We start from the raw sequence: 22,665 nt of genomic DNA on the forward strand, positions 1-22,665 counted from the left end.
TACTTGGGGGAAAGATCAAACGAATCTGAGGAATCTCCAGATGTAGAGAAGAGTGTAGCAGTAAGTTGGAGTACTGAAAAGCTGATCAAGAACCGAACGTACCATCTGAACTACGGGCACAGTCACCAAAAATTAAGACGCCTGGGTGGGGGCTGGGCACCGAGTCCTCGGCTCCGGAGGTTAGTCCCCAAGAAAGGGCTGGGGAGGCGGGGTGGAGCAGAGACTGCTTGGGAGGTCTAGAATCCAGTCTGTCAAGTTTGACGGGGCAGAGACTGCCTGGAAGACTAGAAAACAAAGCTGTAGCAGAGGAAGGGAGCAATACTCTAGGGGCGGGGAAGTGGAAAGCCACATCAGAGGGAACCTGGGAGAAGAGCCTGGTCTGCGCCCATGCTGGGGAGGGGAGGGAAGAAGGGGTGGGTCCCCATAGAATACTCCCCATGCCACAGCAAGCTTATAGGCCCGCTAGATAGCAGAAAGCTGCGCTTCCCAGTGCATCCCCTCCCCCCACCTCCACCACCCCCTACGCACTCTCCGGACCTGGGGCTGCCTGCCATCCTGGAGGGCTGGCCTCAACAATTGCCTGAAGCCTACCACCGCAGGGGCTGTCCCTGCACAGGCCTGCTTGCCCTTTGGAGGGGCTACACTTCCGCAGAGCAGCACCAAACACCACCAGTCCCCGAGAAAAGGTCTGCAGCCCAGAAAAGCTAGAACAAGCCTAGCCAGGCCGTGAAAAGATCTGCATAATTCTCGGACAGTCTTTTTGAGTTGGCTTGCCCTGGGGAAAAACCTCTTGGGTTCGTAGAGGCACAGCTAGCTGCTCCAGGTCTCGGGAGGAGCAGCACTTCCGCAGAGCAATGGCACAGGACTGCCAGCTCTCTGCAGGACCCCCTGAAGCCCAGAAAAGCTACAACAAGCTTGGCCAGACGGTGAAAAGATCTGCCTACATTCTCAGACCGTCCTTCTGAGTTGGGCTGCCCTAGGGAAGAACCTCTTGGGTTCTCAGTGACTCACATAGCTGCTCCAGCCCTCAGGGGATGCTGCACTCCTGAGGAACAGCTGCCCAACACCGCTAACCCCCTGCAAAAACCCCACAGCCTAAAAACACCAGAGCAAGCTCTGCATGACTGAGTGAACTCTGCTACCATCGTGGTGTGGACCTCCCAGTCCTGTCTGCCCTCAGGAAGTCCTCCTTTGCTTCAAAGAAACACTGTTAGCCCCATCAACACTCCAGAAAAGCCACACTGCCTCAAAAAAGATTGACCAACAACGCCAGCCCTCAGGAAATATTCCACAGCAGTGACAAGGCAAACACTGCCCGATCACGGAGAGTACAACTCCCGCAGGAGAAAGAAAACAACAAGTAAGATGAAGAAGCTGAGAAACTACCCCCAGTCAAACCAACAGGAGAACTCACCTAAAACAGTCAACAATGAAATGGATCTCTGCATTCTGACAGACCTGGAGTTCAAAAGAGAGATAGTGAAAATACTGAAGGAATTAAGAGAAGATATGAACAGTAATGCAGATACCCTCAGAAAGGAACTAGAAAATATGAGAAGGAACCAAGAAAAACTAGAACATTCAGTTGCAGAGATGCAAACTGAACTAGGGGCAGTAAAAACCAGAATGAATAATGCAGAAGAACGAATCAGTGATATGGAAGATAGAATAATGGAAATCACCCAATCAGGTCATCAGACAGAAAACCAAAACAAAAAACAGGAAAGCAATATAAGAGACCTATGGGATAATATAAAGCGGGCCAATCTACGCATAATAGGAATTCCAGAAGGAGTAGAAGAAGATAAGGGGATGGAAAATATATTTGAAGAAATTATCGATGGAAACTTCCCAAATCTAAAGGCTACTGGGTTCAAGATACAGGAAGCACAGAGGGCCCCAAACAAATTGAACCCAAAACACCCACACCAAGACACATAATAATAAAAATGGCAAAAGTCAGTGATAAAGAGAGGATCCTAAAGGCAGCAAGAGAAAAACAGAATGTTACCTACAAGGGAACCCCCATAAGATTATCAACCGATTTCTCTACAGAAACATTACAGGCCAGGAGGGAATGGCAAGAGATATTTAAAGTGCTAAAAGGAAAAAATATGCAACCTAGAATACTCTATCCAGCAAGAATATCATTTAAAATAGAAGGGGAAACAAAAACTTTTTTCCAACACACAAAAACTTAAAGAATATAGCAACACAAAACCCAGGTTAAAGGAAATACTGAAAGGGCTTCTCTAAACCAAAAAGAAAGGAAGGAAAGGGAAGAAAAAAGAAAAGAAAAAAAAAAGAAGAGGAAGAACTAGGACTGAGGAAAACACAATCAGAGAGCAGTCACTCAAATAAGCCAGCATACAGATTTAATCATGAACATGCTTCAAACAAAATAAAATTAAAAAGGAAAAAATTAAAAAGCATCATCAAAACCATAAAATGTGGGCAAGGGATGTTAGGAAGTAAATAAACCTTTTTGTTTGTTTGTTTGTATGTTTCTCTTCTTAATTTTAATATACTAATGAAGCATTTGAACTTACAGGACCATCAGGCTAAAGCACACAATTATAGGAAGGGGTTAGCATACTTAAAAAACAGGGCAACCACAAGCCAAAACCAAGTATTGCATTTGCAAAAATGAAAAAAATACACTCAAGCAGATAATAACAGGAGACCATCCAACCAAAAAAAAAAAAAAAAGAAAGGAAGAATGGAGAACCATAGAATCAACTGGAACACGAGGTTCAAATGGCAATAAATAATCATCTATCAATTATCACCTTAAATGTCAATGGACTGAATGCCCCAATCAAAAGACGCAGAGTGGCTGAGTGGATAAAAAGGCAAAAACCTTCAATATGCTCCCTACAAGAAACTCACCTTAGGACAAAAGATACATATAGATTGGAAGTGAAAGGGTGGGGAAAAATATTTCACGCCAATAGACATGACAGAAAAGCAGGAGTCGCAACGCTCATATCAGACAAAATAGACTTTAAAACAAAAGACATAAAGAAAGACAAAGAAGGACACTACTTAATGATTAAGGGATCCATCCAAGGAGAGGATGTTACTATCGTCAACATATATGCCCCAAATATAGGAGCACCCAGATATATACAACAAATATTAACAGACATAAAGGGAGATATGGATGAGAATACAATCATAGTAGGAGACCTTAACACCCCCCTCACATCAATGGACAGATCCTCTAGACAGAAAACCAATAAAGCAACAGGGATCCTAAAGGAAACAATAGAAAAGTTAGACTTAATTGATAGCTTCAGGACACTACATCCCAAAAAATCAGAATAAACTTTCTTCTCAAATGCTCATGGAACATTCTCAAGAATCGACCACATATTGGGACATAAAGCGAATCTCAATAAATTTAGGAGCATAGAAATTATCTCAAGTATCTTCTCGGACCACAATGCCATGAAATTAGAAATCAACCATGGGAAAAGCAAAGAGAAAAAACCTACTCCATGGAGACTAAACAACATGCTACTAAAAAGGCAATGGGTCAATGAGGAAATCAGGAAGGAAATTAAAAACTACCTTGAAACAAATGATAATGAAGACACAACCTCTCAAAATCTATGGGATGCTGCGAAAGCAGTGCTCAGAGGGAAATTTACAGCAATACAGGCCTTTCTCAAAAAAGAAGAAAGATCCCAAATTGACAACTTAACCCTCCACCTAAACGAATTAGAAAAAGAAGAACAAAAAAGACCTAAAGTCAGCAGAAGGAAGGAAATTATAAAGATCAAAGAAGAAATCAACAAAATAGAGACTCAAAAAACAATAGAGAAAATTAATAAAACCAAGAGCTGGTTCTTTGAAAAGGTGAACAAAATTGACACACCCCTGGCCAGACTCACTAAAAAGAGGAGAGAAAGAACCTAAATAAACAAAATTATAAATGAAAAAAGAGAAATCACAACGGATACTGCAGAAATACAAAAAACCATAAGAGAATACTATGAACAACTGTATGGCAAGAAGTTTGACAATCTGGAAGAAATGGACAATTTTCTAGAATCATACAGCCTGCCAAAACTGAATCAAAATGAAACAGACCAATGAAGCAGACAGATCATTAGAAATGAAATTGAAGAGGTCATAAAAACACTCCACAGAAATAAGTCCAGGACCAGATAGCTTCACAGGCGAATTCTATCAAACATATAAAGAGGAATTGGTGCCCATCCTCCTGAAACTCTTTCAAAAGGTTGAAGAAGAAGGAATACTCCCAAAGACATTCTATGAGGCCACCATCACCCTCATTCCAAAACCAGGCAGAGATACCACCAAAAAAGAAAACTATCGCCCAATATCATTGATGAATATAGATGCAAAAATTCTCAACAAAATCTTAGCCAAACGAATCCAACAACATACCAAAGAAATTATACACCATGGCCAGGTTGGGTTCATCCCAGGTTCACAAGGATGGTTCAACATACGCAAATCAATCAGCATCATACACCACATTAACAAAAAAAAGTCAAAAATCATATGATCATCTCAATAGACGCAGAAAAAGCATTTGCCAAAGTTCAACATCCATTCATGATCAAGACCCTCGCCAAAGTGGGTATAGAGGGAACATTCCTGAACATAATCAAAGCCACTTATGATAAACCCACAGCAAATATAATCCTCAATGGGGAAAAACTGAAAGCCTTCTCACTCAAATCTGGAACAAGACAGGGATGCCCACTCTCGCCACTGCTCTTCAACATCGTTTTGGAAGTCCTAGCCACAGCAATTAGACAAACAAAAGAAATCAAAGGCATCCATATAGGAAGAGAAGAGATCAAACTGTCACTGTATGCAGATGACATGATACTATACAAAGAAAACCCGAAGGACTCAACCCCAAAACTACTTGAACTGATTAATGAATTCAGCGAAGTAGCAGGATATACGATTAACATTCAGAAGTCAGTTGCATTTCTGTATACCAGCAATGAAACATTAGAAAAGGAATACAAAAACACGATACCTTTTAAAATTGCACCTCACAAAATCAAATACCTCAGAATACACCTGACCAAAGAGGTAAAGGACCTATATGCCGAGAACTATAAAACTTTAATCAAAGAAATCAAAGAAGATGTAAAGAAATGGAAAGATATTCCATGTTCCTGGATTGGGAAAATCAATATTGTAAAAATGGCCATACTACCCAAAGCAATCTACAGATTCAATGCAATCCCTATCAAATTACCCATGACATGTTTCACAGAACTAGAACAAACAATCCAAACATTTATATGGAACAACAAAAGACCCAGAAGCGCCAAAGCAATCCTGAGAAACAAAAACCAAGCAGGAGGCATAACTCTCCCAGACTTCAAGAAATACTACAAAGCCACAGTCATCAAAACAGTGTGGTACTGGTATCAAAACAGACAGACAGACCAATGGAACAGAATAGAGAACCCGGAAATAAACCCTGACACCTATGGTCAATTAATCTTTGACAAGGGAGGCAAGAACATAAAATGGGAAAAGGAAAGTCTATTCAGCAAGCATTGCTGGGAAACCTGGACAGCTGCATGCAAAGCAATGAAACTAGAACACACCCTCACACCATGCACAAAAATAAACTCAAAATGGCTGAAAGACTTAAATATACGACAGGACACCATCAAACCCCTAGAAGAAAACATAGGCAAAACACTCTCTGACTTCAACATCATGAATATTTTCTCAGGTCAGTCTCCCAAAGCAATAGAAATTAGAGCAAAAATAAACCCATGGGACCTCATCAAACGGACAAGCTTTTGCACAGCAAGGGAAAACAAAAAGACAACTTACAGAATGGGAGAAAATAGTTTGAAATGATGCAACCAACAAGGGCTTAATCTCTAGAATATATAAACAACTTAAACAAACCAACAGCAAAAAAGCCAATCAATCAATGGAAAAATGGGCAAAAGATCTGAATAGACATTTCTCCAAAGTAGATATACAGATGACCAGCAAACACATGAAAAAATGCTCAACATCGCTGATTATAAGAGAAATGCAAATCAAAACTACCATGAGATACCACCTCACACCAGTCAGAATGGCCATCATTAATAAGTCCACAAGTAACAAGTGCTGGAGGGGGTGTGGAGAAAAGGGAACCCTCCTTCACTGTTGGTGGGAATGCAAGCTGGTACAGCCACTATGGAGAACAGTTTGGAGATACCTTAGAAATCTATACATAGAACTTCCATATGACCCCGCAATCCCACTCTTGGGCATCTATCCGGACAAAACTCTCCTTAACTTAAAAGAGACACATGCACCCACATGTTCATTGCAGCCCTATTCACAATAGCCAGGACATGGGAACAATCCAAATGTCCATAAACAGATGATTGGATTCGGAAGAGGTGGTATATATACACAATGGAATACTACTCAGCCATAAAAAAGAATGACATAATGCCATTTGCAGCAACATGGATGGAACTAGAGACTCTCATACTGAGTGAAATGAGCCAGAAAGAGAAAGACAAATACCATATGATATCACTTATAACTGGAATCTAATATCCAGCACAAATGAACATCTCCTCAGAAAAGAAAATCATGGACCTGGAGAAAAGACTTGTGGCTGCCTGATGGGAGGGGGAGGGAGTGGGAGGGATCGGGAGCTTGGGCTTATCAGACACAACTTAGAATAGATTTACAAGGAGATCCTGCTGAATAGCATTGAGAACTATGTCTAGATACTCATGTTGCAACAGAACAAAGTGTGGGGAAAAAATGTAATTGTAATGTATACATGTAAGGATAACTTGATCCCCTTGCTGTACAGTGGCGAAAAAAAAAACCTGTGTATTTGGGGGCAAGCTACTTATAGTCTTTGATCTTCAATTTTATAACTTTCAAAAATTGTTGTGTAGATTACATGAAATTATGTATGTAAAGTCCCTAGTGTAGTATGTGAAATAAAATAGATGGTTAGTAATTTCTAGACATAGTTATTATTCCAATTTCTGATTATGTCATTGGGCCACCATTTCCACAATGCTTCACCATTATATGCAATACAAATAGTACAAATAAAATATAGAATGCATCTTCTTATTTTTCTATAAGAAAATTAGTTTTGTTTTCTTATTTTCCATAGTCACAGCCTCCTTTTGCTCTGAAGGAATCTTGAGTTATATATCATATAAAGAATTCTACAAACTCTATGTTGAGTCCTCACCACACTATTGCTGGTTTGAATGCTCATGCTACCAACACGAGCAGCCAAGCATGGTCCACCTCAGACCCAGTCAGATCATCAAATGTGCTTATAGCACAGTCTAACTCAGGAACAGGTTACCAACTAATTTTTTGTTGTTATCCTTTCCCTTTTCCCATTTACAGAAAAGGTTGTTGGTGGCAACCTTCCCAATTTAGTTCATGGAGATGGACTGTGACAGGATTACCGGAGAAATGGAAACCACCTGGAGATCAAGAAGTGCTAAGTATTTGAATCACCCTCTTGGATAGACAGTGAATTAGGATTTGCTTTTCCATTTGTCCATTTATCAAGGGCTAGTATTACTGTGTTTGTCTCTATCACCTGGGTAGTTGCTACTTGTAGATATAAACATATAAGAAATTAATATGCTAAAGACAGTAAATGATTAACTGTCAATTGGCTAAGTTTTAAGCAGAATTACAGGAGAATTAAATTGATTGAATAAACAGGCAAACAGATAGCTTTACATAATTTATAAACAGTAAGGGCTTGCCCTGGTGATGGATTATAAATTATGAACCCACTCTATTCTTGGCAGGATTTAGCAATCAGCTGAAACTAATTTTTAGATATGAAGTTCTCTGCACACTAATATCTCTTTGAGCTCTCATCAAAGTGCAAACTGCTTAAATTTTTCCCATTTCAGGGGACTCTATGCATACTTCTGTATTTTGCTCTCCCTCCCTTCCTTCCTCCTCCCTCCCTCCCTCCTCCCTTCCATTCTAACTCATGTTATTAACTATTAAAATATTCAGGCATTAAGTTTGGTGCATCAACCCTAAAATGACTTCTCTACTCTTACTAAAGAGAAACACCATGGATTTCTGTGCTCTATTCACTTCTATAATAAATGAGTTATGCACCTCCCTGTAAGCAGAAAATATTGGGAATCTTCTGAGAACAAATGACCACATTTAAACATATTGTTCGGAGGTGGATGGGCATGGTTGAAATAGGACATGTATAACAGATGTTAGAAAAGCTCCTTTGGGTAAAATATATCAGGGCCTAAGCCCTTTTGGCAAAGATAACAGGATATAGGTACCATGTTAACTGAACAAGTTTCCTTTTTAATGTGAAAATTGAGGTTTCACTGGACTACTATTATTACTAGGACTTCTCTGGGTATTTGGTGGTGTGTGTGTGTGTGTGTGTGTGTGTGTGTGTATACATATTATTGTGTATATACATAGACGCAATATCTATATACACACACACACACAATATCTAGCTATATACATATATAGGATATATATACATATACACATATATTGTATGTGTATGTGTGTGTCTGTGTGTGTGTGTGTGTGTGTGTATAAATCTTTGCTCCCAAAGAGCTCACAATCTAGAGCTCCTTTGATCATGACCCTTTTAGGTAGGACCAAACACATATATACAAAATGGGGTAATATGAAGTTACTGGATAATTTTTTCAATTAGAGGCCATTGGTATGAGATACAAAATTACAGACATATGCTCTTGTAAAAACAAATAACATGCGATTCACCCATGTTCTTCCTTAGTTATCTTTCCTCTAAAGATGACAACATGTGATGTAGCGGAGTCATGGAGTCCTGAATGCTTGGCATGGTTCTCAACCCACGGCCAGCATTAAAAGTAAATGTTAACTGAATGAGTGGGCAATTTAGAATATTTGAGCTATAGTATATGTATGTCTTATAACTTAAAAACTAGAAAACAATTGCTTAAAATGTCCAACTTTTCATTTTTACAGAGAGTGTTAAAAATATTCTTGACTCGCCTACAGCCACATCATTTTTAATACAATTTGCCATGTATCCTTCATTTCTACTACTCATTGATATTAACAAAAGCCTTGGAGATAAGCAGGATAGGAGTAATGTATACTTGTATTTAAATATGAAGAAGTGAAAAGTGAGAAAACAACATGATTTATCCAAGGATATTGAGGGTTCCAAGTCTGACCTTGACTGCTCCTTATTTAAGGTACATTTACCTACAACCACTACCATGTGAGAAATGTTATGACAGTAAACCATCTATGTTTGTTGTTTTATTACTCAAATCACAGTCCTCCATCTTTAAGCAACAGTATGGCAGACAATAATGAAAGAAGTAAATCTGTTAAATCTAACAGTATGTTAGTGCCCATTAAGCACAAAGAATCATTATCTAATGATGCTATATTACATGAAGTTTAATTACAAACCTAAAGTTTCTTTGTAACTTTTCAACCATGTATCGATCCCTCACTCTTTGTCTTTTAATATAGAGATGGTGGATTTCACTTAAAAAAAAAAAACTTTCTGAACTGTCTTCAAAGGTCTAAGCTAGAAAATCAAAAGTAGGATCAAAACTGTCTACCGAAAATTAACTAATCAAAAATCTCACTGGAGATTTTTTGGGCTCAGTGGCTTGCTTAAGATGAAATTGACCTTATTTTCTTAAAAAATATTCATACATATGTAAATATAAATTCGAACTCCCTAGGCACCCAGGAAATTTTCACAGCTTCACTTCATGTGTGTAGGTAAAGAATGAAGCATATTTCCTAAAAAAATACATAGAAAGACATTTTAATATTTTTATAATTCTTTTGAACATACCATTTTTCTTTAAATAATTTTTACAGTTAAGCAGCCTGTTAATGTTTCAAAATATATTTTCCAAATAGATTTCATTGTCCCAATGGCAATGCAACATGACATGCTTTCAGATTAAATTTAATTCTGAGCCAAATAATTTGATACAGATCTCTCTCCTGGAAACCAAGAAGCCTCAAATGTGAGTTTTGTTTCCATTTTTTTTCTCACTATATTTCTCTGGAATTCTGGATTCATCATAACTTTTTAGTCTCATTTGTGAAATGGGGCTAATCACCAGGAGTGGATTTAAGTTTTGTGGAACTCAAAACTGACATTTGGAGAGGTCCTGTTTAAGAAACATACTACAAAAGTATGTACCACATAGGGCTTTGACAGTGACCTGTGAGACAGTAGTTCTTAATTGGCTTCACAGTACACTCATTTCTGTGAATACCATTACCATCTGATGGTAATAAGGTGCTTTGCATGCAGAAGGTACATTCACAAACAACCTATCTTTACTCTTTGACTCTCCCTTAACTCTGAAAGAGATGAGAGTTATAGCACATCCCCTGGACTGCAACCCTATGTTTCTATACACCCTACAGCTTAGCAGGCCCTTAAATAAAAGGTTGGTTTCCACCTACAAGTACGAGATTAAGAAAACACCTCCTCATTGGTTAAGAATGTAAATTGGTGCAAACCATTATGGTGAACAGTATGGAGGTTCCTCAGAAAACTAAATATATGCTCCAGAAACCCCACTCCTGGGCATCTATCCAGAGAAGACCATAATCTGAAAATATATATGCACCCCACTGTTCATTGCAGCACTATTTACAATAGCCAAGACTTGGAAGTAAACTTAGTGTCCATTAACAGAGGACTGGATAAAGATGTGGTACATATATACAATGGAATATTACTCGGCCATAAAAAAGAAGGAAATAAGGCCATTTGCAGCAACATGGATGGACCTAGAGATCATCATACTAAGTGAAGTAAATCAGACAGAGAAAGACAAATATATGAGATTACCAATATGTTGAATCTAATGAAAAAAAAGACACAGAAGAACTTACAACACAGAAACAGATTCAAAAGATTTCAAAACCAAAGGTTTCCAAAGGGGAAAATTTGGCAGAAGGGATAAATTAGGATACAATAGTGTGTATATGGGGTTAACATATACACACTACTATACACAAAATACATATGTAACGAGGACCTATACAGCACAGGGAACTCTACTCATTATTCTGTGGTAACCCGTATGGGAAAAAAGAATGGATATATATAAATGATTCACTTTTCTGTATACCTGAAACTAACACAATATTGTAAGTCAACTATACTCTGATAAAATTTCAAAAAAGAAAACACCTTCACAGTCATCCAATCTGCACTGTACACCTTAGAAAGTAGAGAAATATCACATTGATTATAATAGATGATACAGTGAATTAGATATGGGAATTTCACCCACAAGCCATTTATTGAGTTGAAGATGTGCAAAGGCATGTAGGTACATAGGTGAATAAAATATATCTAAACAAAGGTTGTTCATACAGAGGGTAATGTTGGTATCAGAGACAGATTGATATCTACAAGCTAAAAAGTAGTGCATTCTATTAAAAATGGGAAAATACAATCTGAGAATTTTTACAGGTACACAAGTAGAAACAATTCAGAGCTTTAAATGAAAAAAAAAAGCATCCTAGTATCTTCAAGATAGGAGGTATATGGAACTTATTTCAAATATATGCACAAACAAAAAAAGGGTCTTCTAGACAGCTATTACCTGAGAAGCAGCTGTTTGGACCTGTATGATCCAACTTTGCCTGTCTTTGTGAACCTAGCCTATGTCATCCTCTCCCAAATGAACTATTTAGGGCTGCACCTATAGCACATGGAAGTTCCATCGAAACAGAGTTGTAGCTGCCAGTCTACGCCACAGGTACAGCAACACCTGATCTGAGCCACATCTGTGACCTATGCCACAGCCCACGGCAACAACACTGGATCCTTAACCCAGTGAGCAAGGCCAAGGATTGAACCCATATCCACGGAGACACCATCAGGTCCTTAACCTGCTGAGCCACCATAGGAATGCCATCAGATGGACTTTTAAGGGGCCACTGTTAAAATCCCAATACATCTTTAACCTGAAGCTGTTTTCTAACTCAGAAACTCAAAACATTGAGAGGCCAACTAGAATATATTCGGATTCATAATTTTCTTTATTAGCACCAAATATTAAAACACTGAAATAAAGCATTTAACATAAATTCGCAGAACTGTGGCAGTTCACCCCACTAATTCAACTTGCTGCTGTCAAGCACTCTTATTAGTCAGAGCTAAAAATAAAGAGCGTTCTTCAAAATGATTCATTAGGTTATTTCCTAATCAATGGTAAATAATCCTGACAAAATTGCATTGACTTCAAAAGTTTAATAACTTCTAAAATAACAATTTTATTGTTTGCAAAGAAACTGTGCATTCAATCTTGATTTAATTTATTTGGGGTTGCAACTGTTCCTTATTAATAACAAGAAATTTCGAGTGTTAACAAAAATAAAACCGATCTATCCATTTTTGGTGCCAGACAGTAAAATATCCACCAATTTCAGTAAATCCTCCACTGAATAAATTCCCTAGATCTATTATGTTGATTTCTGCTAATGGATTTGACTTGAGGAAATCTGAACTTGAGTAGAACTGTTCACTAGTCAAAAGTAAACATTGGCTCTGATAAGAAGGAAAACGAATATACATTTGATGTTAATTTATCACCAGACTCTTCCATTTGGGTCACACAGTGGCACTCCAAAGTTTCTCTGCAGTGAATGCTCAAGGCTTGAAATCTGCCTGGAAGTCAAGCAGGATAATGTGGAGACCTCCCCTGAAGTCGCACTGGCAGTTTTTGCTTAGTCTGTATATTTGGGGGAGTCAGAACACAGGCAAAGCTCCCATGTCACCCCTCGGTAATGCCAACTGTCTCTCGATATTCTCTAGGAAGCCCACTCTACCGGCCCAAAAGCTGACCAGTAGATGTTCATGATTTAGACAGACTGAACATGATCTCTCTTATTTCTCTCCAATATCCAAGATACACATGTGCTTCCCTGGCTTAGCTTCCTAGAGTATTTTAATTCTAATCTTTCATCTTTCATCTACTGTTCAATGAGCTGATCACATAAAATACAACTTTGTGGGTGTTTTGTTTCGGCCACACCCACAGCATGCATAAGCTCCTGGGCCAGGGATCAAACCCATGTCACAGCAGTGATCTGAGCCCCAGCAGTGCCAGTGCCAGATCCTTAACCTGCTGAGCCACCAGGGAAGTCTGAAAGTACAACTTTGAATTTCCTCAGAAACACTGTTGAAACTATCATCCCTTTTGTTTCCAGCTGCCCTTTCTATAACAAAAATGATCATAACACATGACAGATCAGCTAAAAGGACTTTCACAATGTTTTAATCCTCAAACATGTCTTTGCTTATCATCATTTTACGGACAATGAAACCAAGGCTTGGAGAGGTTCACACAGATATTAAGATCACAGAGATAAGTCAGTGTGGCAAAGATAATATTAGATGCTCATCAAACTCTCCTTATGTTGCCTTCTAGGAGGCCAAGTATATTTCCCCGCACCTACTGGAGTTAGGTGGGACCATGTGACTGCATTCTGGCTAGTAGAATACGGTCAGAAGTGATGCATGCCACTTCCTGCAGCCTTCAAAGCCTCCCACACAAACCTCCAAGCTTTCACTTGACTTTCAGCTCCTGGCCAGATGCAGAGATTTAAGCTAATATCACTGTCACCCTAGGAGGTGGCAGTGCTTCTTTGGGATAATCTGGATCTTTGAATGTCTACCTAAAGAAGGCCTCACCCTCACTCCTGCTAACACACCTGGACTTGAAAATGAGTGAGAAAAATTTTATTAAGAAATCTGCTGGAAGTTTCCAGCTTTTTTAAAAGTAGGCTGGGTACCCCTACTAATACAGCAGAGCTGGCTCCAGCAGCCTCTCCCACTATATCTGCCCCCATTCACTCCCTTGCATCTTATATTCTAGGGATAACAACTTACCAGGACGTCATTCTCAAGTTCATCAGCCACCAAACTCTCATTTATCCTCCAGGTCTTTCAAATGCTATCTCTAGGGTAATGCTATCCTTGACTAACACTTCTTTCCCTCTGCCCTCACCACATTTTTTTACCTAAAACCTAGTAAGTTGCCTGAGTGTTTCCAATAGTGTGATCACGAGCAAGTCACTTTCCCTCCCTGGGCTTCCATGTAAGATCGTCTGATTAGCACTGAGGCTGAGCCAAGCCTTGCCTTTCCTTTATCTCTTTTAATCATCGCAACAAGCATTTGAAGCAGTATCCTCAAGTTAAGGTGGAAAAATGGAGACCTAGCCGATTGCCCAAGATCACACAGCTATTATGCAGCAGAATCTCAACTTTTATGCTTATAAGAATATAAGATTTTATCCATGTGACTGTCTCCTCCACTACACTGGAGAGCAGGAGTCTAAATAATTGCAGTATCCCCTGTACCTAGTATATTGCTATATCCAGAGTAGACTGCAACAGATATTTTGGGGATGATAAGTAAAGTGATGAATGAATCAGAACCAGAATCAAGTTCCCCTGTTCCTAAGCCTTTCCTCTACTATTGTTTTACTGCCTCATACTCCACACCCCAGTTTCTCAGGGAAACAAGTGCTTACTTGAAATTTGCTATGTAGGAAGCACACAATAAACACTGGTAAATGAAGAAAAGGGGTCACAACAAAGAGTTGATGTAAAGGTAACAGCAAAAACAAGAAGAAACATCCAATACTTCTTCTTTATAACTACAAATTCCCTACCAGGAAGATGAATCCTACCCAATAGAAATACATTATATACTTCTGAGTACATGTATGGGATTTGGATATGCAGGATAGAGAATGAAGCCTGAAGAGGGCCAAATAACCTGCATAACAGAAGGTAAGGATTTGGAGGACTCTGGGAAATTCTGGATGAAGGGTGTGAGGAAAAGTAGGAAAGGAGGAGAGAAGAAAGCTGCCAGTGTGGCATGATGGTGTCAGGGTCGAGGCTACATAGGGTGAGGGTGTCTGTGGGAACCCTCAGAGATGGGTGGTTAGTTCATATTGTCAGTACAGGAATATCTAACGTTGAACCTGAAATTGCTGGCACTTTGAAAATGCAAATTCCTCCTCCATACCTCTATGATTCCCAAATTTTGACTAAAGTACTACATTTTCAAAGGGTTTGTGGCATCTTTGGTGGAAAGCAAAAAAAGAAGCCGTGCTTCACATTTGTGTCCATTCTGTGAGGGAACCGAGACAGGACTCATAGAAGCAGAATGCCAATGTCAACAGTGCCCGTGAGAATATAAGTTCTCTGTTAGCTGGCAAAAGTCTTGGAAGGGGCGTTAGATTACCAAAAGATGTATCATAAGGTTCAGGTCAATTTAGCCTGCACCCAGTGTCTTGGTAGCTCCCACTGGTATCCTAATTGATTTGGCCATGCCCAAAGCACAGGAAGTTCCCAGGCCAAGGATTGAACCCAAGCCACAGCAGTCACTCAAGCCACAGCAATGACAACACCAAGTCCTTAACTGCTAGGCCACCAGGGAACTCCCAGAAAGTCTTAATTTTTATAGCATTAATATAGTAGGGATCTAAAGGCCGGTTTGCCTTCAATGAAATGAGATGCTACAAGAAAAAAATACGTCAGAGTCTGCATGGGCAGTGAGTTACTAAGTACTAAGTATACTTTTATGGATGGAGGCCAAGGGAAAAGAGTTAGATATTTTAAAACATTCCCTGAGAGGAGATGCAATAAAAAAGGCTTGTGTAACTCACATTTAAGTGAGCAAGGAACAGCAAAATAGCAATTTCTCCCTTCATCCCGGATGAGGAGGCAGGCACATCCAGGAAGCAAACCACCATAAAGTGACAGACTTTTGTGTAAAGGAAGGAGAGACTTCCAAGCAGCAGTCAGTATGGACTCTGTCCTTCCAGGGAATCACACAAAACTGCCTCTTCGACAGCTGAACTGGGCTTCATCTAAATGTATAGATGCAAAGACATGTGCATAACTGAAAGAGTCACATCCCTAGCATTTACACAGATTGTATAATTAGCAATGAAGAGCAGAAACAGGGCACTAGGAATATCTATACTTTAAGGGCTGAGGTTTTAGCATTTGCCAGCACAGGAACTGAAAACCCTGGGGGTTTTTTTGTTTTGTTTTTTGGGGGTTTTTTTGGTCTTTTTAGGGCCGCACCAGTGGCAGGTGGAGGTTCCCAGGCTAGATGTTGAATCTGAATCAGAGCTGCAGCCGCTGGCCTATGCCACAGCCATGCCATATCCAAGCCACATCTGCAACCTACATGACAGCTCACTGCAACTCCAGATCCTTAACCCACTGAGCAAGGCCAGGGATTGAACCTGCATCCTCATAGTTACTAGGCAGATTCATTTTCACTGAGCCACAATGTGAGCTCCTGAAAACCCTTTGAAACGCCTCCACTGCCTCTCATCAAGACAGCCCAACACCCTGATGAGGACACAAGCGACACATGTGTACACATGGAATCCAGAGACCCAGAGCTGATGGGCAGCCCTCCTGGTGGAGCAAGACCTGTTCAGGCCCCACCCTTGGCCTTTAGTACAACTTTGATACAACTGTTTTCTTTGGTACATCTGACCTTTGGTACAACTGTTTTCTGTGCATTTAGCAGCATCCTCATCCTCTGCTACTCCTCCGCCTTAACTCTATTTTTAAAAAATGAAACATAACAGCAACAAACAACCTCAGCTTTCTCTTCTGTTAAGAGCCTGGGAAAGGCATGCCAGACTGAGAATCATTTACTAGCTGAACCTCAGGTCTGTCCGCCAGTCTACAGTCAGAAACAACAGGGAGGTCCTGTCTCAGCCAGCCTTCCTTTGTGACTTGCGTTGTTATAGAAATGCACAGAGAAAGCAGGGAAGCCCTCCCCGAGGCTTCTGCTATTGTAGTTAAGGCTAGAGGGACTGAAAGGAGGCAGAAAGAAATGAGAAGGAAATAAATGCTCAGCAGTTCAGCACAGATGATCAAAAGCTTTTCCAGCTATTTAGTCACAGAATAGGTCCTACTCAAAAACCAGACTGGGCAGAGGGAACCCCAAGGTGTTCTGAGAGACCCAGCCATCTGTGAGTGTGAGGGGAAGTTAGTGCTGACATTGTCATGTGAGCCAGCACAATGTGAATTTTGGATTTTAGACTTGAAACATGATCCCAAAGGCCTCTTGATTAGCTCAGGGATGGAAGAGGTGAAGTCCTGATGTTTCTGTCCAGGTTTAGCTCACTGATTCACAGGCCCATCTCTATGAAGACTTCAAGGTCATAGCTGCCCACAGCAATCCCCTCCTCCCACCCAAAGACAGACTTCTGACTGAGTAGATACAGTGGGGGCAGCAGTGTGCAGTTTCTATCCACCCATCCTTAGGTAATTCTCCTCACACTCCTTACCCAGAATTTGTAGGGCAAACCTTTCCCTCTCTCATCCTGCACACCTCATAGCCAGCTGTAAAATAACTCCTGTTAAGCAGAAATCATTACTCTTCTTCTACCTCTTCAAGACCTTCTCCCCACAGGGGGAGGAGTGATTCACCTGATTGGTCAGATGGCAAGACTCTGACTTGCCAGCTTCTCCAGTGAAAGGGGAGAATGAATGAACCTCCCATGCTCACTTGCGCCTTCTACCTGCAGCTCTCACTACACTGTGAAGCCAGCTTGGATCCTCCAGACAGCTTGTTTGCTATCCCAACTATACCCAAGGCTAGGACCAATAAGGAATAGGAGGATTTTTTGATTCCAGGCCCGCTAGTTCAGCAATTAGAGCAAATATTTGGATTCTCTGATCTCAGTGCAGACCATGGAACTGCTGGAAAGGAAGAAATTTTCCTCTACCCTTCTAGGTTCTTTTGACTGGTCTAAGGATTAAAATAACATGAGACATAAACAGGACAAAGTGACAAAAAAGTGTAATAATGTGTGTACATGGGAGAGACCCAGGAGAACTGAGTTAACTCCCTGAAATGATTGAAACCATCACACTGAATACCACCTTTAGCTAAAGACAAAGGGGGTCGTGGTTTGGGACTTCCAAGGGGAGGAAGGCAATTCATAGGGAGATAGAAAAGCAAAGGTTTGGTGACCAAATGCTTGTGGGGTCAAGGAGAGACAATGGGACACAGAGTGGACGCTGATCTCTAAGCCGTGTACACCCCCCTCAACACACCCAGCCCAAAGTCATTGCACAGATCTCTGGGAATTCCAGCAACAGGCCTTCTGTCTACACTCCTAGGCAGTTAGAAGGAAGGTCAAAGATCCTTCCTGAGTCATTTGGGCCATCGTTGTTTTCAGCTAAAATAATCTGGATGCCAAAGAGATGTTTGGGGGTGGAAAATTCTGTTCTCCTACAGAAAACACAATGGTAAAACTATTCCCCCTCACACCCAGCAACAGGAAAATTTAAACCGTATTTTATGAAGTTGCGATCTAAATAATTTATGTAACTTGCCTGCTTGCCTTTTACCCCATATGTATCAGTTCCTTCAGTCTAATTTATTACATTTAAGTTATCTGAAGGTGGGAACTACATCATCATTTTTTGATCAAGACAAGGTATAGGGCTGAGAATGTTCAGCAGTATACACAGGTGATTTAAGTGAATTAGTGCATTAATTAAAAATAAATCAAAGTAACTTCCATAAGGCAGGTACTGTAAAGGGCACTTTCATGTCCTAACACATCTAATTTTCATCACTGTTAGATAGGAATTATCAGCCCCATTTTAAATGGCAAAACAATCAGACCTAGAGAGACAAAGCAAACTGCTGAACTTCACACAACCAGAATGTGGCCGAGCTCGAATTTGAACAAACCCTAATTCTAACTCAAGTTTCTGCATTTACCCACATTTTCTTACAATAGATTGGAACATTTCCTAATGACCTTTCTAATCAGGAAAGAGGCCAAATTCCCCCATCCTTGCATGGGAATACCACTCAGTGAGGAATGATGATGGCCAAGGCTCTAATCCTGAAGGCCCCATGATGCTTAGCACAGCATTTGGCACAGAGTGGATATTTAATAAATTCTCATAGGTTGAACAATAATGACAAATCCTGCCAAGAGAAAAAAATAAAGTGGGCTTCCACATAATTTATAAAATACTGATTTATATTTCAGTCAGTGAATCAGACCTATTATCCTACGACCAAAAAAAAAAAGAGTGTGTTTCAAAAGATCCAAAAGATATATCTAAAATTATCTAATTTCTGGTTTTCCTCCCACTTTATTTACTGCTGTAACTACTGTGGCCTACAAGGTCTTCCTCTATACAGTGAGGATATTAATAATACCTGGCTTGTCTTATAAGGTTGTAGAGAGAGTGAAGGAAAGAAAATTATTCTACAGATATATTTATCATAATATTTATGATCATGTGCCATCATTATCCGCTTTTGTGGCTGACTCCAACACTAGACTTTGAAATCCTTCAAGGAAAAGAAATTTTATTCTATGTTGTGTTCTCAGTGTCTCTCAATATAAAAGGAATGATATCATTAATTCGAAAAATAATGAATAAATGAACACTGTTCCTATAGAAGAGCACTGTAACATGTATATATTAATATTTATTGTGCATATAACTATGTATATATAAAATTTTATATACATATATATATATATATATAGAGAGAGAGAGAGAGAGAGAGCGCAAACCATGAGTTGTGCATCAGCAGATTCAAAAAACCATGGCTCAAAAATATTTGGGAAAAAAAATTCTAGAAAGTTCCAAAAAGCAAAACTTGAGTTTGCCATGTACTGGCACCTACTTACATAGCATTTGCATAGCACAGGCAGACCTCATTATATTGTGCTCCCTTTCCCTTTATTATGCTTCACAGATATTGTGTTTTTTTCACAAATTGAAGGTTTAGTGGCAACACTGTGTTGTGAGATGATGGTCAGCATTTTTTAGCAGTATTTTTTAATTAATATATGTACATTGTTTAGACATAATGCAATTGCACACTTAATAGACTATAGTATAGTATAAACAGGACTTTTATATGCACTGGGAAACAAAAAAAAAATTGTGTGACTCACTTTATTGTGATATCATTCATTTGATACACTGGTCTGGAACTACCCACAGTATCTCTGAGGTGTACCTGTATTTACAACTCTTTACAGATCATTTGCACTGTATTAGGTACTATAAATAATCTAGAGATTATTTAAGGTATCCAGGAGGATGTGCATGTTGATATGCAAATACTAAACCATTTTATACAAGGAACTTGAGTATCTATCCACAAGGGCCCTGGAACCAATCCCCTACAGATACCAAGGGATGACTGTATATAAATATAACTATATACATATATATAACCATATGTAAATATATATGAAATGAAATAATTGAAATGTTCCAACAGTGAGTTACTTTTCATTTAAAATTTTACTTTTAATTACTTTTCAACTGTCCCCTTCTCTGCCACCATCCATCATACCCTTTATCAACAGTAGAATCAGTGATGGTTGCACACCTCTGTTCATTTACAAAAAATAACTGTAGACTTAAATAAATGTGATGGTTCATGAGTCATACTTCAGTCAACCTTTCTCTTAAAGCATCTGTTTTATTCAAGTTGAAAAGAGTCTTTGTTTTTGTGTGTGTGTTTGTCTGATAGTTTGTTTCAGTAGACCTGGTACTCTGAATTTAATCCAACACCCAACTTAATCAAATTTAGGGTGAGAAAGGCATGCAACTGCAAATCTTTCCCATGGACCTGCCATGTATCTGTAATGTATGTTATGAAGCCACCCTTGGGGAAAACCATTATCCCTATAATGTAAATGTTAAAGGAAAATGGTTCTGATCATGCGTGTTTCCAGCTCCACTGAGGTAAATGTAGGCTGAGTTTATTATCCTAATCTAAAGTGTTCAGGACATTTTGTTATACTCTGGCTATACAAAGCATGCCATGTCAGCACATCCTTTACACACTAGCTAGAAAAAAGGCAAAATGAGTCAACATAAGATTTGAAGTTTGAGTGGATTTCTTCCTAACAGTTTCTGAAGTTTAGTGATTGCTAGTTTGAAAATTATTTTATTCATTTTCTTTGATTCTCATATAATCATCAGGTATCCTATAATGCTCATTTCTATTGCTAGCCATGTCTTACAACTGATACTAGTAATAGTAATTCTCAAAGATATTCTCTACTACTTTCTACTTAGACATTTATGAAAACAGGAGTTAGAAGGGGAAACACTTCTGGAAAAGCTGAAAACCATCTAAGTTTCAGTATCAAATTAAAGACAGGAAATATTTTTATCATGTTATAGTGTCAAGCGTCATCTAATTGCTGTATTTATTTCAGTGTAAAGGAATAAATGAAAAATAAAAATATTTCTCATGATAAAAAGCAATTATTTCCACTTCAACATTTAAAACCATACTTTATAAAGGTGCAGTATTAAGTATAATAATAAGTTTTAATAAGAGCAATTTTCATAATTATACCTCAACTTCATATTCCCATTTTAATTAGAACCTTCTGCTCTTCTGTAAGATTTCTACAAAGTCAGTTGCAAATGTATTACCAACTTCTTTATCAATATAACCAACCTTCAGAATAACTCATAGATTTCAAGAAGTCCCAGGAAACCTAAATGCTTTAAAAAGTCATCTTTTTTTTTCTTAATTGAGAGAGAAAAAATGCTACTACCTCAAGGAGAACCATAATATAATTCAGTTAATGAGTGTGCATATTTGCTTTCAAGTCCAACATCACCAAATTGTTCACAATTCTCACCTGGTGACACTATCATGCCATTTCTCTTCATTAATGTTAATGACCACCCAAATATTAATTACAGATTAAAGAAGAATACTGTAAATGAATGTAAAACCAGCACTAAAGAAACGAATTTTTGAATGATCCTATTATTTAAAAGTATTCTCTCGCTGTACAACAGAAATTAGCACAACACTGTAAATCAACTGTATTTAAATTTAAAAAACAAATAGTTTTTAAAAACAAAAGTATTGTCTTCATATTCTTTTAAGATAGCCTATGCAGCCTCTAGTTTGGCCATCACAACTCATCCTATCTTGACTACCCTCATGAGAAGCACACAGTGAGTCATGGTTATGGCTTTAGTCAAGTTTCATCTTCAGTTGTTAATTCCCTTGATGACTTCCTGAGATTACTTTAACCACTAGTGACATAGCATATTTTAATTCTAGGCATTTAAAGTCTCTGTAGAGAATGGCAATTCCTCTTCAAGGAGAATTAGAGTTCTACTATCTTAGGGCTTCAGCCAGGCTCCATTTGCATTCATAAAACACATCCAGTTTCTAAAATTCTCATCTCTAAAATTATACTTTAAGATAGGAAGCAAATAGTTCTGTCCTTACCCACTGACAATTGGGACAAATAACTTGTAAAGAGAGCTGCTACAAATTCCTCAATGGTTTAAACATTCCATATAGCTGTTAAAGGACAGAGTTAGAATGCAAATCTCCATAGAGCAGCCAAATATCCAAGGAGCTGTAAAAAGATGGAGTGTGCTTTGGGATTTCTCTACTTCAAGTTACCTAGAACCTAGCAGATTGTCCTGGAACTATTCAAAGTCGCTTCTTGCCTCCCACAATGTTTTGCCCACATCTCCTGATTAATCTCATACTTCTAAACCATGTTCTTCCCCTTCATTTCATCTTCATGTCAAATTTTTGAGAGCTA

General features: G+C 38.9%; 1 long non-coding RNA gene across 5 annotated transcripts in view; it reads left to right on the forward strand.

The window, feature by feature from the left end:
- The window catches only part of LOC110257663 (uncharacterized), a 416,327-nt gene that overhangs the window by 374,523 nt on the left and 19,139 nt on the right, over window positions 1-22,665 (forward strand). For 4 of the 5 annotated variants that reach the window (XR_014835178.1, XR_014835179.1, XR_014835176.1 and 1 more), the window contains one exon: window positions 7,396-7,496. This is a non-coding gene — a long non-coding RNA (uncharacterized LOC110257663). Of the gene's footprint in view, window positions 1-7,395; window positions 11,222-22,665 lie in introns of those variants that run through there. The other variant, XR_014835177.1, reaches the window with a different exon arrangement.

The sequence above is a fragment of the Sus scrofa genome, chromosome X (genome assembly GCF_054392235.1).
Source record: "Sus scrofa isolate SSC_HxYL_T2T_F1_AM1 chromosome X, Sscrofa_HxYL_maternal_Yorkshire_Landrace_v2.0, whole genome shotgun sequence".
Taxonomy (NCBI): domain Eukaryota; kingdom Metazoa; phylum Chordata; class Mammalia; order Artiodactyla; family Suidae; genus Sus; species Sus scrofa.